Source organism: Lissotriton vulgaris, chromosome 4_1, assembly GCF_964263255.1.
Source record: "Lissotriton vulgaris chromosome 4_1, aLisVul1.2, whole genome shotgun sequence".
Lineage (NCBI taxonomy): Eukaryota > Metazoa > Chordata > Amphibia > Caudata > Salamandridae > Lissotriton > Lissotriton vulgaris.
In genome coordinates, this window is record NC_141691.1 from 1,759,611,282 (window position 1) to 1,759,628,406 (window position 17,125).

A 17,125-nucleotide genomic window follows, 5' to 3' on the forward strand; every position below is an offset into this window, starting at 1 on the left:
CAGGGTGCCATACCTTTTTAAGACATTTTGAGACATTAGGGTCGATTATTATGGCGGTCGTATGAGCATTTGACCGCAATCATTGCAGGAAAGGACAGACCCAATGCAAAGAGGCATTTTTCTCAAACATCCCTGCACCCTGTGGTAGGCACCGCAGGGGGCACCTGTGGTGCCTACCACACGATGCAGGGATGTTTAGAGAAAAATGCTCCCAAGGACCTATAGCCGGGAGGCAGGGGCCCTGCTAGGTACCCCAAAAAAGCCTTTCTGTCAGCTGTTTCACGCCAGAAGAAACAACGTGAAATGGCTGGTGGGGAGATGGATCGTAATTCTTGAGAAGGCACAGCCTCCATTATGGGCAATGCAATCGGACCGACCACCCAACGGGCTCCTTGAGCCTGTCAGAAGCTGCTGGTCGATCCCAGGGCCAATGCGGTCGGACCGACAGCATCCCAATGTGGCGGTCTGAGCGCGGTTAGAGAGGCTTGTGGGACAGACACCGATGGCACGTCTGTGTTGATCAAACCAACATCATAATTGCCCCCAAAGTATATACTCAGGGAGACTTTTAATTGCCCACAATCTGCCTCAGAGCTTCGTTTTTCTAAAAAGTTTTAAAAGCCATTTTTTAGCTAATTTTCCACGAACCTGAATGGGTGTTTTAAAGTATATTACAAGGATTTGACAAACCATGCAATACCAAGAGGGCTATTATTGTTCATTTTGTCAAGAAACTGGTCTAATAATAAAATACATTCTACTTCTTGGGATTTGTTCTGTCTAGACATTACACTCTTTATTGTTCGAGTTGGTTTGAACTTTGTTATGTTAAGTCTTGATTTATGCATCAGCTCCTGTAAGGTTTAAGCACAGAGCTCGACCATGCTACCAATGGTAAGCCATGGCTGATTGGGGAGACTTGACAAACCATTGCTCATTAATAGCGGTGTCTAGATCAGTGCTAAATTTGTAAATGAAATAGTGCCGGTGCTTAAAGGTTTTGTCTTAAAAATACAGTTGGTGCCACTAAAAGTGTGCGCACAGGCTTCCAAGCATCCCATAGGCTGGTATCGCACTTCTGCAGGTTCCTGCTTTCTCACTTTGTGACTGTGTCTATGTATTTTTCTTCTTCTGTCTTTCTGCTTTTTCAATTTTTTCCTGCCTTGCTCTCGGTAAATGTCTAGTGCAGATAAATGAGTGCCAGCCTCCAAAAACAACTGCTGTAGCACCCCCCCCCCCTCCACCGGAAATCACCGACCCAAATTAGGCACTGGTCCAGATGAACTGGAAGTTTGGGTAGAGTGCAATCAGACTTTAATCATCCTCCTCAGTAACCAAAGCAGTGGATTCCTGATAGCAATATCATCTTTTATTAAGTCTCTTCCCTTCGGCTTCTTCTGAAATGGTCACCTGCAGAAATATCTGCTTAGTTAAAAAAAGAATTCATAATAATTTCTGTCATGGTATCTATAAAGAACTCCTTTCTGAATGGAGCTTAAAGTCAGCTTCAGTTAGACATTTTCTCGATTACAAGTTGTTCCAGTAATCATTTCCTTAAGCCGCCTAGGAGGTGGTCTCCTAAATTAAGCTTCTCCCAGAAACCATGCAACATGACTCCCTCAGAATAGTATCTGCTCATCCTTAAAGTAGAAGAGGAGTACCAACAGGTGGGGTAATGGCTTACTAAAAACTGCAAGACTGTGGGAGACACTAACAACAACACAGTTTGGTTTTATGTCACTAGGCCATCACACTAGACCACGCTGGTACGTGCAGAAGGCCTCTTTCTAATGTTGTATTCCCAGCTGCTTATCCATGAGCTTGACCACGGTTGACTTAACACAAACACATTTTCCACATTCGATGTTTTTCTTCACCAAAACTAAGAAACTATTTTTTTGCCTCTCTACCAATTGCCATATGCGAGCAACACCCGTTGACTTGCAGCATCTTCGACAGTGTCCCTGTGGCACGCAAAGCTGTGAAATAGTTTATATGCTGCGCACCTGTGAAAGGAACTCACTTGCAGTCAGAGGCACCAGCTGCTCGGATGGCTTCGAGCCAAAAGAGAATAGTTCACGACTTGTTAACATCCAGTCCTCCTGCTGGATTGTGGACACTAAAATATACGACATAAAGAGTGCCGAGCGGTCCACGTGTTTAGGTGGAACAAAAGCGGGGTCTCTTTGTAAGAGACTTTAAAATGACATGCATTGTCTTTGCTCAGTTTACAGCAACACCCGAACAGCAGCCCCATGGCACTTTTAGCTGGATTTTCAAAGGAGTTTTAGGAACCAGCTAGCTTGTAGACATGGGTCCCCCTGTTATTTTTAAGGGTGTGCTCATCTAATTTTCCCGTCTTGACTCCGCTTATTAGTGGAGTACTACCCCAGAGAATAATATCGCCAAAGGAATGTATCTTGGAGAGTGGAGTCAGGAATAAGCCTTACCCAAATGGGACAAGTTGCTCTTCCAGTGGACGAGGGTCGCTAAATTTATTGCAGACCTATCATGTACACAAATCAGACCCTTCATGAGACGTTTATGTGCTCTGCAACTCTGAACAGAATACAGGAGACAGAAATAGGGATTTGGGGCAGAGGTAAACAGAAATCTGGGAAACAAACTGGGGGACAAGGGGAGGGGAAAGATCAACACTAAATTTATGAACACCCCTTCCCTCATTTTGCCATGGTTTGTTAAGTATCCTCAAGGGAAGCCATGATGTTAGTCAATGAAAACTAGTAACAATAAAACAATCATTTTCATATCGCACATTAAAGTATATTCGCTCTATGAAATTCTCGGTGTTCAAGTAGATCCCCAGCTGAACGTGTTCCAAAACACCAAAAACCAGGCATGGCAACATAAATGTGCATTACTTAAGTTACCAATAATTTCTTCTGAACAAAACATATACATAGGATAGTGGTAACCCTTAATGTGCAGGTATGGCTTTCATGGTAGCGACGAGAACTAAACATAATTCCCCCACGGCAGCTTATGTTACAACAACAATGCTTGTGTTTACGCTGCAGAAAATAGCTACAAGGCTTCCAGCTCCCAATTAGGACTCTGCAGCATAGACCTAGGGCTTACTCCAAGCGGCAATGGTTGTCTGTAATAGGGTGCATTCCAAACGCCTTCTCCTGAAGGCCTCCATCTAACCTTTTAAAACAGAAATCCTATTATGTGGTGGCTTTAGCGTTCATGTGGGGCCCTCTGTGATTACTAGTATGTTATACGTTTTCAATATGGAGGAGGTGTGCCCTCCGCCCGGCAGGGGCGATGCTGGGCATCCTACGTGCAATCAATCTCTATGTCTATCATTATTGCTGCAGTGTTTCATTGTAGTGTTATTTTAAACAAAAAAAGACTAATAAAAACAAGTTTAAAAAAACAAAAACTCCAATAGCGAGCAACAAGTCCAAATACAAATGCATGAAGTGAAATGCATTTTTAGAGCACACAGTAAGACCAAAATTGATTCATTCTGGATCTAAACATTGGGACCTCTCTCACAGAAGGAAGCTGGGGAAGGTTTTGCAGGCCCTCAAGTAATCTGGACTCCGGACACTTGTAATATCAAAATTCGGCTAAGATTGTTGCTCGGTGAACAAATAACCCCTCTCCATCTGATGCAAAAAGTGAACGGGTCTTCTACCTCGGCCAAGTCTAAAGAAGTTATCCAATGCAATTTTAAAAAGAATGCCCATCGTCAATGTATTCAAAGTGGCTTGGACTGTAATCAATGTATGTTTTACTTTTCTACAAGGCAATGCCTCAACTGGATGCACGCCAGTGATGCGTGAACAATGGTGGAGAATTGGCGGGTTAACAAAGTTGCTTTGTGGAACATATGGGGCATAGGGAGACAACTGCTCTAAAAGGTTTCTTGAATACAATCACATCTGAAACCTAGGACAAAGTAACACATGAGAAAATTAACTCTTACTAACATCCATTTGATACAGTACAAACCTATAATGGATTCCAAGTCTTTGAAAGAAAAACGTTTATAAGTGTAGTTAATTAAGTCATTTAACAAGTAGGAAATGCTGCCTGCATTTGTACCTCACAATTTTAAAAAGAAGGGGCAAAAGATGAAGAACCCATTGCAAGAGACATTACTGTAGTTAAGACAAGGCCATCGTGAAGGGCCATCCCTTACTTCACAAAACAAATTCACAACATCCGAAACAAGCAAGGGACATCTTCAGTCTATCATTAGCTTGCTAATCCACACAGATAAAAAAAAAATACGGCTAGGAGCATATGGAATTCTTGTCTAAAATGTCCCAAATGTCCATGACCAACAGCTCAAGCTTACTTCACTACTCTCTAATCAGTCTCTCTCTTAACCGTTCTATTAAAATCACATTCAAACGTTCAGAGAAAAAACAAAGTTCAGAAGCTTGCAATCAAGACTAAAGTTCAAACTTGCCTCATAAGCGTTGCAAATTGTGCAAGAAACCACAGCTTCCTGCTCTTGCAAAGGACAGCACATCCACGAGGAAGGACTCCCAACTCAGTAGAATCATTCTCAGCAAATTGATAAATACAATAATTCACTGGCCAAATTACTAGATCTCATTGAAATAATGGAAAGGTGGGTAACAAAACAACTCCAAGTACATGGAGAATAGAGGCATTTACACCCACAATGCCTTCAGAGAGATTCATTTCCACCTTAAACGAAGATTGAAAATGAGTCGTGATTGTCTTCAATCTTCCAGCCACAGAGGACCCTATAAGTGACTGAACACTTGAATGGATTACTGAGCAGGGAACCACTCCAGTCCTTCCTCTCTAACCACAGCCAGATACGATCAGCAGGACCATCCTCATGCACAATGTCTCAGGGTGTACCACAGGATTCATAATTTGTTGCCTACAGTTCAGCATCCGAGTCACCCAGAGTAATTCTTAGAAGAGCATCAGGATAACTTACAAATGTTCTCATTTCCAATTTTACATGTTGCTTCTTTTTTAAATACACTTTATTAATCTGTTAATGTTATTGCATTTTCTAAGCAGCAGTGGACCAGACCCCTGAATAGGCTTTGCGGACCCCTGCTGGTCCATGGACCACAGATTAAGAACCACTGCCCTAGAGCAAATGCAGTGTACTCCCTCTCTCTTCAAATTGACAGAGAAACAGTCAGGTGGCAAGAAAAAGAAGGGGAGGGGGGCAATCTCTTCACACAGATTTAAAACTTTTTCAAAGTGCACTCTCAGGAACGCAAGACTGGACTATGAACTGTACCATCCCAATGCAATTAAGGGTGGCAGAGCTCGAAAATAACTGGAGAGCAGCCAACAGAAAACCTTTCGGTGTGTCAGCAGAGAGAACCTATGAGGAGCTCAAGGGCAAACATATTATAATAATAATGTCAGTTTTTCCATCTATATGCGCTGTAAATAACAGAGGCAGGAATGAGACATGGAGTGGTACGGCTCTGGTGGCGGGGTCTCATATCATTTGATAAAGAGTTATCACATGGCCTCAGCTTCATCTGGTGGTAGAAATGTGTATACACAAGAAGGAGGTCCTCAGAGAGCATAGAACAGACTTTTGGGGACATACTAAATAAAGAGAGAACAAACATGTACAGGTGTTAAAAAACCATGATATGAAAAATAAGACATGTTATTAACCGTATTTAATGGCATTCATTTGAATACAACTTAGAAGGATGCAAGGATAAATTGGCTTTAAGACAAAGATCACAAAAAGGTGTCCGCAATTAACTCACCACCCTGTGCTTGCAGAAAGCAAGTGGTAAAGTTAAGTAACATTTTATATACACTCAAGAGCATTAATGTTTAATTTTCCACCTACTCCTCAAGGCAATGTTAAACGGGCAGGTTCTGTCTTTGGTATCCTAGAAAAAACTGAACTAGGGCGCAATAACATCTAGCTAGCAAAGCTGACATTTTTCACACTAATTTTCAATTGTAATGCATGTATTTTAACTCTTCTATTATGAGAATGTCATCTTCGTTATGATCTGACCTGGCAGAGCGTCACCAGGAGAGGGAGGGGCTTTGCTTCACCCACACGTTGGGAGCCGGGACTATGCTTTGATTAGGCAGACATTGTGTACTTCCAAAATAAAGTGTTTTTCCTCCACATAGCTGTAAATATTTGTTTATTTATTCAGCTGCTTGAACTTTCAGGGCCACACCCATGTATTGGAATGCCATTAAAGTGACTTCGAAAACGAAACAATTTATGGTGATTTTCTTCGACAGCAGCACAGATGGGAGGAGGGCAGTCAAACTTCATGAAAATATAGATCTGGTTTGACAGTTCAGCGGTTACTTGGCTTTTTAATTTACACCACCATAATTCTAAAGTTGCTGCTTTAATACATAAATACATATTCATCCCCATGCTATCTACTTGTAATGCTTCACATTACCATACAGCATTAATTCAAAACAAGACCTAGAGGCATTGCCAATGCTTGTTATTGTGTGTTTATTTATTGGTCAAACGGCAGAATTGCATGATAATTTTTTCAAAGCATGTGAAGTGGAGGTCTATGTGTTTATGCGTTTCCATCTAATCATATGATATAGCAGGTCAAAGACGCTGCACCATTCAACCGACAATGCCGAAAGCATATTATTCGCTCTGGGGTGCACAGTGGAAAGTGGTTAATGGCACTTGTCTGAAGGACCTAACATTCTACAGCTATGATTTCTGTCCAAAAATGGCCTTCAAGTATGACTTGATAAAACAGGTCTTTGAATACTGGTAACAAAATAGAGGCAGCAATGATACACGGCAAGCTACGTATCTTGGGAGTCCCGCATCTTCTATACTACTAATATAAAGAGAGAACAGACACCTTTTGGCAAGGTAAACTCAGGAACCACAGCGCCAATCCACACACCCAATACATTGTTGTAATCCTCAGGGTGTGTAGATGGACATAGGCTGCATAAAATAAAAAAAAACGTAAATTAAAAAATTAAAGTTTAAAAACAAAGTAGTCCCCTAAAACAAGCGCCGGCCGCGACGTAGCACTAACCGCGACCTACACCTGCGTGATGATGACAGGCGGGGAGGAGCGGTGACGTGGAGTGACGTGCGGCGAGGAGTGGCGCGGCGCCTCAGGTAAGGCGAGGCGGGAGGCGGGAGCCGGTCCGGGCAATGTCGGTGCGGGCGGGGGCCCGGGTGTGGGGGCTAAGTCCGGAGCGCGGCTGAGGTAAGGCAGAGGCGGGAGGCGGGAGGCGGGCGGGAGGCAGGCGGGCGGGCGGGCAGCGCTATACGCAATGTCGGGGCGGGCGGGGGGCCCGGCCAGGACTAAGCAAATGCTCAAAATGCAGCCCCCAGCCCCCTTCTGTCCCCGGGCAACGCCGGGGCGGGCTGCTAGTCATGTAATAAAGAGGTATTAGTACACGGCCTCATTTTCATCTGGTGGAAAAAATGGGTATACACATGAAGTGGTCCTCGGAAAACATCGAACTGAAGTGAGCATACTAACGTGAGAGTAAACATTTCCAGATATGAAAAAACAGGATACAAAGAATTAAGATATGTTAGGAGCAATATGGATGGGTGTGGGAAGGATGACAGTAAACACGCATATCAGATGAATTTGCTCCCCCAGTTTTAATCAAAAGTTGGCACCCAGAATTAAAGGCACCATATTCCTTCAAAAGCAAAAGACTAGTATCGATCTGGTATGAAATTGCAGAGTGGCCAGCCATCATGTAGCTAAACTGCTTCTGAGGAAGAGCCCTGTCCAGGACACTTTTGGTGAAACTGAGAATTTAATTACTATGTTGCTCAATAAAGGTACAAGACCTGGCTGGAGCGAGCAATATCATGGTTACTTTTCATTTGTAAGCCAAATGACTGATGAGTCGGAGTTAGAATCACAAATATGGTCTAGCCGGCTACTACAACTAAAGGGTATGTTGCAACTGCAATTAATGACAACATTTCAATCGATCACAAGGCATTAACAAAAAATGTGACCTCAAACAGAAAATTTAAATAATAGTCCCATAACAACTTAACGCACATTGAAAGTAGTTTCAGTCCATCTGTCTCTTTACACCGGCTACTCTGATAACATGCTTCTTTCATTTCAAGGTTGATGGTTAAACCACCAGACCAAGAGTTTCCCGCCACGTTTCAATACAATGCTCCTTCGCAACTTCATACAAGCAAGCAACAAAGGAGAGTATTTCCACCCTTCTGATGGAAACATGAAAAAAAAAAAAAAGAAAGCCCACTGATCAGTTTTGAGTTAGACATCCAATGATGCTTCTCTTGGTGTTGGGCTATAGGGAAGCAGCCTTGCAGTAAACATCTCAATGGTGTCAACGAGCAGCAACCACTGGTTTCCACTGGAACTTGGCCACCTCTTGGCATAAACTTTCATGCCCAGTCCCTCTGAGACTGATGCCCTGAGTAGAGCTTGGTTCTCTCTGCCATCCTCTGTAATACAGGCCCCATTAAGCCATGTATCCTTCCGAACACAGAGGACTATCTAACTTACAAATCACCCACCATCTTTCTTCTTGGTTATGGTCTACCAACTCAACAATCCACTTCTCTAACCTAACACCTGATGGACAACACTGTAAAGAAAGACCTTCCACTCCCATGATGCAGCTGCTCACAAAACCAACATTTCTAGTTCACCCTCCCCCACAATCCGCTTTGAAAGTTAAAAGTAGAAATTGTGTTTGTAACTGTAATATGGGTGTGCAGGGTCTAGTTTGCATTACTCTACTAGGCTGGGCGTGGTTGTTATTCTGTGGCCTCTGCACCCAATTATGTGTTCATCTCCTTGGAGGTATTGCTTCTAGTGTGCAATTAACTTGTGTATTTTGGAGTAATTATTGTTTGCGTTGAAGGCTTCTTCAATGTTTTTCAATTACTAGGACCCAGCTGCCAACCTCTATGTTTGAGGTCCTTCAGATACTAACAGCTCACTCACTTTCATACTTTTCACAGGGCGCGAGAACTAAATTTAAAAATATTTTTACGCCCCGCCACATAAATATTGCTTGAATCGCATTTATTTTACCTCAAAACAAAAGAGATAAGTAACTTCTATATTAACAGTAGCTCACAATACACAGCATGTGCATTAAATGCCAACCTGCAACAACCATTCATATTAATATTTATTCTTGTAAATAAAGGGCTTCGGCTATCATTGCATGCAGTCACTGCTGCGGCACCGCTCACCATACACAAAAATTATCATTGAACGACCTTAGTTTGGAACTGCTCGAGTATTTAATTATTCAGTGCATCTACTTAAGCAATCAACAGCAATCGATCAAGATGCTCTTTATATGGTCGGGAAAAGATCATCACTTGCCAAGTAACCGTAATGCATTAATCACAAAACAACCGAAGCAGACAGAAACTCAGCTGCCCTTTTCTGCATTTCATCTATACCCTAGAACATCATTCACAAAAGCGTGCGTTGGTTGGACAATAAAACTTGAAACTATTCAGACCAAAAAATAAAGTTTGCGTTTTCCCCCAAATGAAGAGAAATATTTTCACATTTTAATGGAAACAGTTTGAAAGAAGTAAAAAGAAAGGACGGGTGAGACTCAGTTCTAAACTTGTGTAAGTGAGCAAACAAACATGGCGTCCAGACAAGACAAATAGCTGTTAATCATAGGGGTGAAAAGTGAAATGAAGCATGCTGGTAAACAATCCCAGCCTCTGGCGCTTTAACGGTTGGGTTAGACTCCACTGCCTACAGGTGGCCAGCCTTGTCAAGGAGTGGGTCTAGGTCACATCCGTGACTTTACTTAAATCATTGTTTGTTAATAAAAGAGTGTAATTTGAATTTTGACTTGTCCCTTCACAATTTCACCCCCTAGCATAGCAACACCTCCTTTTCTTAAAAAACAAAGGATCTTGTTTTTCCTCTGCACCGCGTCAAATGATTGGCTACACTTGTCAGTGTTTCCAGAGCTCCACTGTATGATTAACTGATCAGGCGGCCTGGGTTTTTGCCTGCAGATATTGACTAACTCTTTTCAAAGGTTTAAGAAGATTAAGCGTGCTAAGATTTGAAAAAGAAGAAAAAGGACTCCATTTGATCCAGAGGCAGAAATGTGATTTTCCCAGGCATGTGCCCCCTCCATCTTCTGGTATATGTTGCATGATCGAGTTACAGCCTGTGGTACATTTACGGAAGTTAAAGGTTGCTCTTTTAACAGGAACTGAAGGTTCTCGGTGTGCATTAGCCAGGGCCACTCGAATTATGGGATTCTGCAACTGCAGCATTTTCCACATTATTGTGGATGTGCCACATAACTCATCATCTGCTGCATAACATCTGCAGATTAACTAAGCAGTTTCTAGATTAAACAAATGAAAAGTACAAAAAAAGTGGCAGTGTGTTCCAGTGCTATGCAAGATCCTTCACAAAGGTTGTCTGGTTAGGTTTCTATTGATTATTGCTGTATTAAGTTATTACATTTAACAGATGAAATCTCTGCACAGACAGTGTTAGCTTGTGTAAAAAGTACAAAATAATGAAGTAATACTATCACAAAATGTGCCACATTACACCACATAGTTTACCTTTTCGTGCCGTATAATTTGGTCAACCTTGTAACATAATGTGGTCCTCCCCCAAGTCATAATTCCAGACGCCCTGGTAATAGCTAAATCAGCTCTAAACTATCCAGCATGACGTCACAAATTAAGCCTTACACTTCGACAGGCTCATGAAGTCACTCTCAGCCTGTGAGTAAAGATCTTCTTGCTATGTTTATAGTCCATGCACACTTAACCAGAAGTGATCGATTCAAGGCTGGTAGCACATAATGTTGCCAGATTTTCTGGACGTCCAGCAGGCAAGTGCAAATATAGTGAACTTAAATTGGAATTGTTAACATTGTTGGTGGTTATCCTGAAAATATGTCATAGTTCAAGCACACTTGGACCTACTTTGTACATCCTGACCTACAGGAAACAATAATGCAAGTTGGGGTTCATGGTTCCTGCACTTGCAGGCAGCAATGCGCTGTATTTATTTTCCCCTTTGTCCACTAGCATTTAGGCCAGTTTGTACTGCCCAGAAGATTGCACGAATGGCATCAGAAAGCTATATTCAGTCAACAAAACGGTGCTCAAATAAAGACAGCCCTTTGGCAAAGCAAATTAACAGGGTCTTGCGCCTGTATGCTTGAAGGCGCTCTGTCATACCCAGCCATACTTCTAGCTCGGTTGGTATTACAGAGTGCCTTCAAGCATTGCAAGTAGCGCACAAAAAATGCTGCTTGCGACTAATGAACATAATACCGCAGGAGCCATATCACAATAATTGGGTGTTTTGGTGTGCAGTTTCCAGTCGATGCTATGGAAATGTTCCCAACTTAGCCTGATTTTGCTTCCACAAGGGTTCAGAATTGGAATGAGATGGCCAAAGAGGCAGAGGGTGACGCGGTCGAACATCAAAAACAAGCTCCAGATTGCCATATATGTAGGTCATTGTACTGATTATCCTCTTAGACGCTGGGATCCCGCATCTCAAGGGAGCCCTGGTGAATGTTCATTTCTTCTCCGCTAGCCTCCTTTCTATCAGAAAATGACTTCCTGGAAGCAGATGTTTCAGTCTTTAATACCTCCATGTTAGTGGGAGTAAGCTATTTAATGACATTATATATATGCCAACGCGTGCCGTGTCATGTGCAGAAATGTCCAAAAGGGCCACTGTCCCCCGGGGCCTAATGTGAGGTTTCATTAATATAAACAGGGATGCTCTTCAAGGCTGGGAACAATCTAGGTGGTAACTCCTGCAGGTAAGATTGTGGCTGGTTCCACGCCTTGCTCCTGTACCCTGAAGCGGGTGCTACAGTGCACGGAAGGAGTCAAATGGTTTATTTAGCGTGTTTTTCCCCTCAGCTCCCTCTCGCGCCAGCTGTCTGCCATCACTTGGCAGGAACTACCATTGAGAGCAAAAGATTCTCTGACCCTTCCTAAATTCATGTGACCCCTATCCCCATCCCTTCACCCGCCAGCCATCACTGAGACAATGGCCTTTTCCAGGAGTATGGGAGACAATGGAAAGAACTCTCCTACACAGAACAAAAGATTGAGCAGACAAATGAAATCGGAGCTTTTTAAAAGAATTGTTTTATGATGAAGCCAAATGTAAGTATTGGAGTGAGTCTAACACATCTGTTTCTACCAACTGTAAAGCATCACTGTGGTCATCGTGCATGACACAAAACACTTCCCATGTAGGCCAGACAATGATCCAGCATCCTTCCAAACAAGCAGAACCCCTGGTATAGCACAGTACTCAATTGCTACCGTACTTTGCCGCCTCGTCTGCGGTATGAAGTGCCACATAAATGAGACTGCAATATAATAGCATGGCAAGCACCAACTCTAAGGTGTTCAGTGTCAGCAGCGTAGCAAAGGCAAATCGGTGATAGTACAGTTACTGCATACTACTGCCACCAATGCAGACTTTGGGAAATACAGTGATGCTGTACCAAAGAACTGTGGTTGGTGGAATCTGCTAGCAGGAGAGTAGTGGAAACAAATCGCAAACAGTAAAAGTTGAAAAATAGCTGGCACCGTCTCTAAACATACATTGCTACACTGATGACACCAAACTCCTCCTCTCACTCACCAACAACCCCACCACCGCCAGAACCAACTTCCACAAATGCATGACAAGTGTTGCTGACTGGATGAAGAACAACTAACTGCCTGCAACTGAACACAGACAAGAAGGTAGTACTGATCTTTAGCAACAGTAGCAAGCAACACATGGGATGACTCCTGGTGGCCATCAGACCTAGGACCTGCACCCTCTCCCTTCAACCACGCCAGAAACTTCAGAATCATTGACAACAAGCTCACCATGAAATGACAACAAGCTCACCATGAAATCACAGATCAACAGTCTCCTCCGCCTGCTTCCTCACTCTGCACATGCTGCGTAAGATCTTAAGTGGCTACCCCTACACACAAGATGCACTGTGACACAAGACCTCATCATCAGTCAACTGGACTACGGAAATGCCCTCCAAGTAAGAATTGCCGCACACTTTCTACAGAGACTTCAGACCATACAGAACACAGCAGCCAGACTCATCCTCTGCCTTCCTGGACAAACCCACATCACACCTCACCTCAGGAAACTCCACTGGCTCCCCCTACAGAAGAGATATCAGGGTTGTGGTAGCTTCCAACGGCTGAAGGACGCCAGGCCAGCACCATGACTAGCTTAGAACATGAAAAGAGAATTACGCGCTGTATTACACAAAAAAGTGGGCTGTGTGTGCTCTAGGCGAGCTACGTACAGTAATAACACTTTTACATTTCCCTTGGTGCTATGAGAAGGGCATATTACATGAAATTCATGTTCGAATTATAGCCCCCGGCCAGATATTCACTCCAGCAAACGTGATTTGCAGTACATCCATAAATAGCTTCGTGCCACTTACTAAGACCGGGATCCGCGCCACACAGGAACACTGCAGCAACATGCCCAACCGACATGGACACATCTGCATGCTATTTCATAAAAATAGACATCATAACCTCTTAGTTGAGGGCTGGCTGTCTCTGCCAAAGAGACGCTTCTCCAGGGGAGTCGGCTGGCATGCATCAACAACAGACAACGCACAGGATTAATAGAGCCACATGAAGATATCACAGCAAGACGTGCACGTGTACAACGGTGAGCCGCGAGCCCTCTGTGCACTGCAACGCAGGTGCACATATTGGTGTTGTATATGCACTTTAAAAACGCAGAAATACTGTTCACCACCTTCAATGCTCCCCGAGGTATTCCTCTGAATAAATATCACGCTGCATGAAGTCAAGCATAGTTTGCTTGTTTTTTTTTAACTATATAATTCCGTGTGTTCCCTGGCACTGTGACGCATCATCGAAGCGAGGGGAGGAGAGGGTGTTACATGCAAGCACCCCATTCATTCTCTCCAAGGAGTAAAACTGAAGCACTGGCATGTAGTAAACAGTCAACTGGGTGGGAGCATGAGGGCTCCCACCCGAAGGCGTTAGGGAAAGCTGCTCATTATATATTGTATGTTTTTATCTGTCTTAAATGTTTTTATTGTATCTTTTATGGTCTAAATGGCCGAAATAAAGAAATTTTGGATTTGAAAGCTGCTCATGCAGGGAACAGGCAGCCCCCTCCCCTCCCATTCCTAGCCCTGAGCTCCGGTCCTTCCCTGCTGTTCCCCCAGCCCACTCTTGAACACGTCGCTCTCCCACCTCACTCCCCCTTCCCTCCCCTCGCAGCGCTCTATTATTGCTTTGCATCTGGGTCCACGGCATGTGTCCCGCGTGCACACAGAACGCGTCACCAGTTATAGGGGCGCAATACAGTGGAAAACAATTTTTTATAAGCTCCTGTTAACATACACTGAAAGTGGCTTCTTAAAACATCAGTGCTTAAAGATTATTCTTTCAGAAGCAGGGACAATTATGCAAAAATACTGGGAACTGGGCTCTGTATACCGGTTACTCATAGCACGACCAGCTGCAGGGCGGCCTACTTTTTTAACCAGTTTTAGGCACTGCAACTCTTGCAACATTTCTGCAGAAAACAGTAGCCAATTAGGAAGCAGACTATGCACTCCTTGTGCCGGAAATCGCGGGTGGCAGCTATATTCATCTTTGAACTTTTTGCGTCTCTGACAGGGAGTGCGAGGAGGGCGCTGCGCACTAATCCAAGCGTGTGAAAGCTCCAAGGATCATGCGTTCGTGGCCGGGAGGGAGGAGCACGGAGGGGGCGGCTCCGCTCTTCTCTCCTGCCGCTTGTCCTGAGCTCCAGACCTCGCTTTATTTTGCGACATCAACGGGTCCTGCCTGAGCACCTCCCATTCTGAAGGGGGATCCCCTCTGTGCCCGTGGTGGGAGCTGCCTCAGTGAGGGCGCTGCTGGGACAGCCGCGCGCACCCCGAGGGGATGCACACGGACGCATAAAAGACAACGTAAAGAAGTTGTTTAATGGATACAAGTGGGGCGTGTCATACAAAGCAATGTTTACAAACCGTCCAATGTTCAAAAGGATAAATGAAAGACTCGAGACGGTGATCTGTGACTGTAATCAGCTGCAACTGATACTTTAGAGGAGAACCTTCGAAAAACAGCATCGCGTTCACAGGCAGGGGGTCCCGGGGCTGTGGTGTGCCCCACAGCAGAGATAGCTCGAATAGAAAGGGGCGTGGCGCTGGGCTGGTGGCAGCATTAGAAATGTCAAGGAACTTCCGATGTGCCAAAGAGAGAACTACTTGTTGCTAAATATTTGTTTGGAACTGAGCAGCGGAGAACTTGTGTCGTTATCGATAGGGAAGAAGAAGAAATGGCGTGGGTACGCGTACACCGTATGGTAGCAGACACACATCTACTTGCCTGCAGGATCTGAAACCGGTGATGGCCATCAATCACCTCGTAAACACAGTAAAAACAACTACACAATCTTTGCGCTTTCTCCTGCATTCGCTACAGTACAGGGCTATTCTCAACATGCCTTCCACAATCTTTGCACTTTCTCCTGCATTCGCTACAGTACAGGGCTATTCTCAACATGCCTTCCACACAGAAACAACACGGGCAGCTGACACAATCAACGTGGCCATCACACGCACCTAGCAGCACCCCTCCACACAAAAACTATGCACATGCAGACACCATAGAAATAACCAGCACCCCGTGGCCATGGATCTGTCAATCAAACACACCCAAAACTTCCTTAGCCCAAGCACAGTGTGATTTAGACTGAGCGCGGCTCCACGTCCATCAAATCCCCCCTTCACACCGGCGGCTCCAGGAAACAAATAAACAGCAGACCAATGAGCGAGAGGTGCTCCACCGGCGCGAGCGCACAGCGGCGTGAAGGCGAGCCCCTTGCACGCGCGCACTCCCCGGCTCTGGGGCTGGTCCGAGCCGCGCATGGGACTGCGCGCGGTTTGCACCCACGGGTGACGTGCGCAGCTCCACACGGTGCACTCTCACCTGGCCGTCGGTATGCAATCAGTGGGCGGCTCTAGTAGTCCATTCTCCCGGCACCCCGTGTGATCAGCAGCGGCGGCGGAGGATGGAAGAACCTGGCGCATCCGACTCCAGCATCAGACGCCCGCTCCTGCCTGCCTCTGGGGCCGTGCCTGCTCGGGGCCCGCCCCCGCCTGACGTCAAAGTCCGGGTCACGTGCTACGCGGGAGCCAAGAGAGCATTGGTTGTCTTAGCAACCCCGACAGGCCTCGGAAATCATTCGCCACCGGTCGCTCGTCACGCCGTGTGTCTGTGAGTGCGGCGTAGACACGACGCAGCGCCGGTCCCCAGCCCTGGGACCGACCGACCGACTGACTGCTGTCAGTCACAGGCTCACATTGTGTGCTGTAAGAGTCTCCCAGACGCTCAGGGAATCCTCCCGAAGAGTAAGGTGTATCCCGGTGCCGGTACTACTGACTCGATCGTACCGAAATAAATCTAACATATAACAAGAAACAATGTCCCACTAGGTATCAATAACAGAGACAATTCAGATTTTTGCATACAGTACGTATTGCAAGAAAGGAACACCAGGGAGTCTCAATACCTTTTGTGAGAAGGTTATTAATCACCAGTTACATTAAACATGGGAAGCACAGTTAAAGGCAGCACTGTACATGAAAAGCAATCATGAAGCAACCCAAATGGCACTTGGTGAAAATGTGATGACGCAGTGATAGTGACAACGCAAGTGAAAGTGAAAGACAGCGTGGTCGGCGCAAAGTGATAAAAACAATCAATTAAAGGCTTTCACATTGAATATATACAAATAGACAAGTTCAATTTGGCATGGTGATAAGCCTATTGGTAGTGCGCCGTGAAATCGTTGTTGTCGACGGCGTTTCGATCCTCTGTGATTCGGGATCCTCTTCAGGACAGGGTTGGCGTTGAATTAGGGTGCTGCATGGGAAAATAATTAATTTTAGGAGATCGGGCATGAACCGGAGGCTAAGGAAGGAGCGTGGTTGTGAGCCGAGTGATCTGGTACTTCACAATTAACATGAAGTCAAGGGGGGGGAAGGATCTATTGGTGTGGCCAGTGATGGATGGTATATAATTCTAGGTGCTTAGGGATAGTGGGACTAGGGT

General features: G+C 44.8%; 1 protein-coding gene across 1 annotated transcript in view; it reads right to left on the reverse strand.

Moving 5' to 3' along the window:
- Positions 1 to 16,161, reverse strand: part of NCALD (neurocalcin delta) — a 277,236-nt gene extending 261,075 nt beyond the window's left edge. The window contains exon 1 of the mRNA XM_086966067.1: positions 16,001 to 16,161. The gene's annotated coding sequence lies outside the window, so the exon portion shown is untranslated. The remainder of the gene's footprint in view (positions 1 to 16,000) is intronic.
- Positions 16,162 to 17,125: the final 964 nt, after the last annotated feature.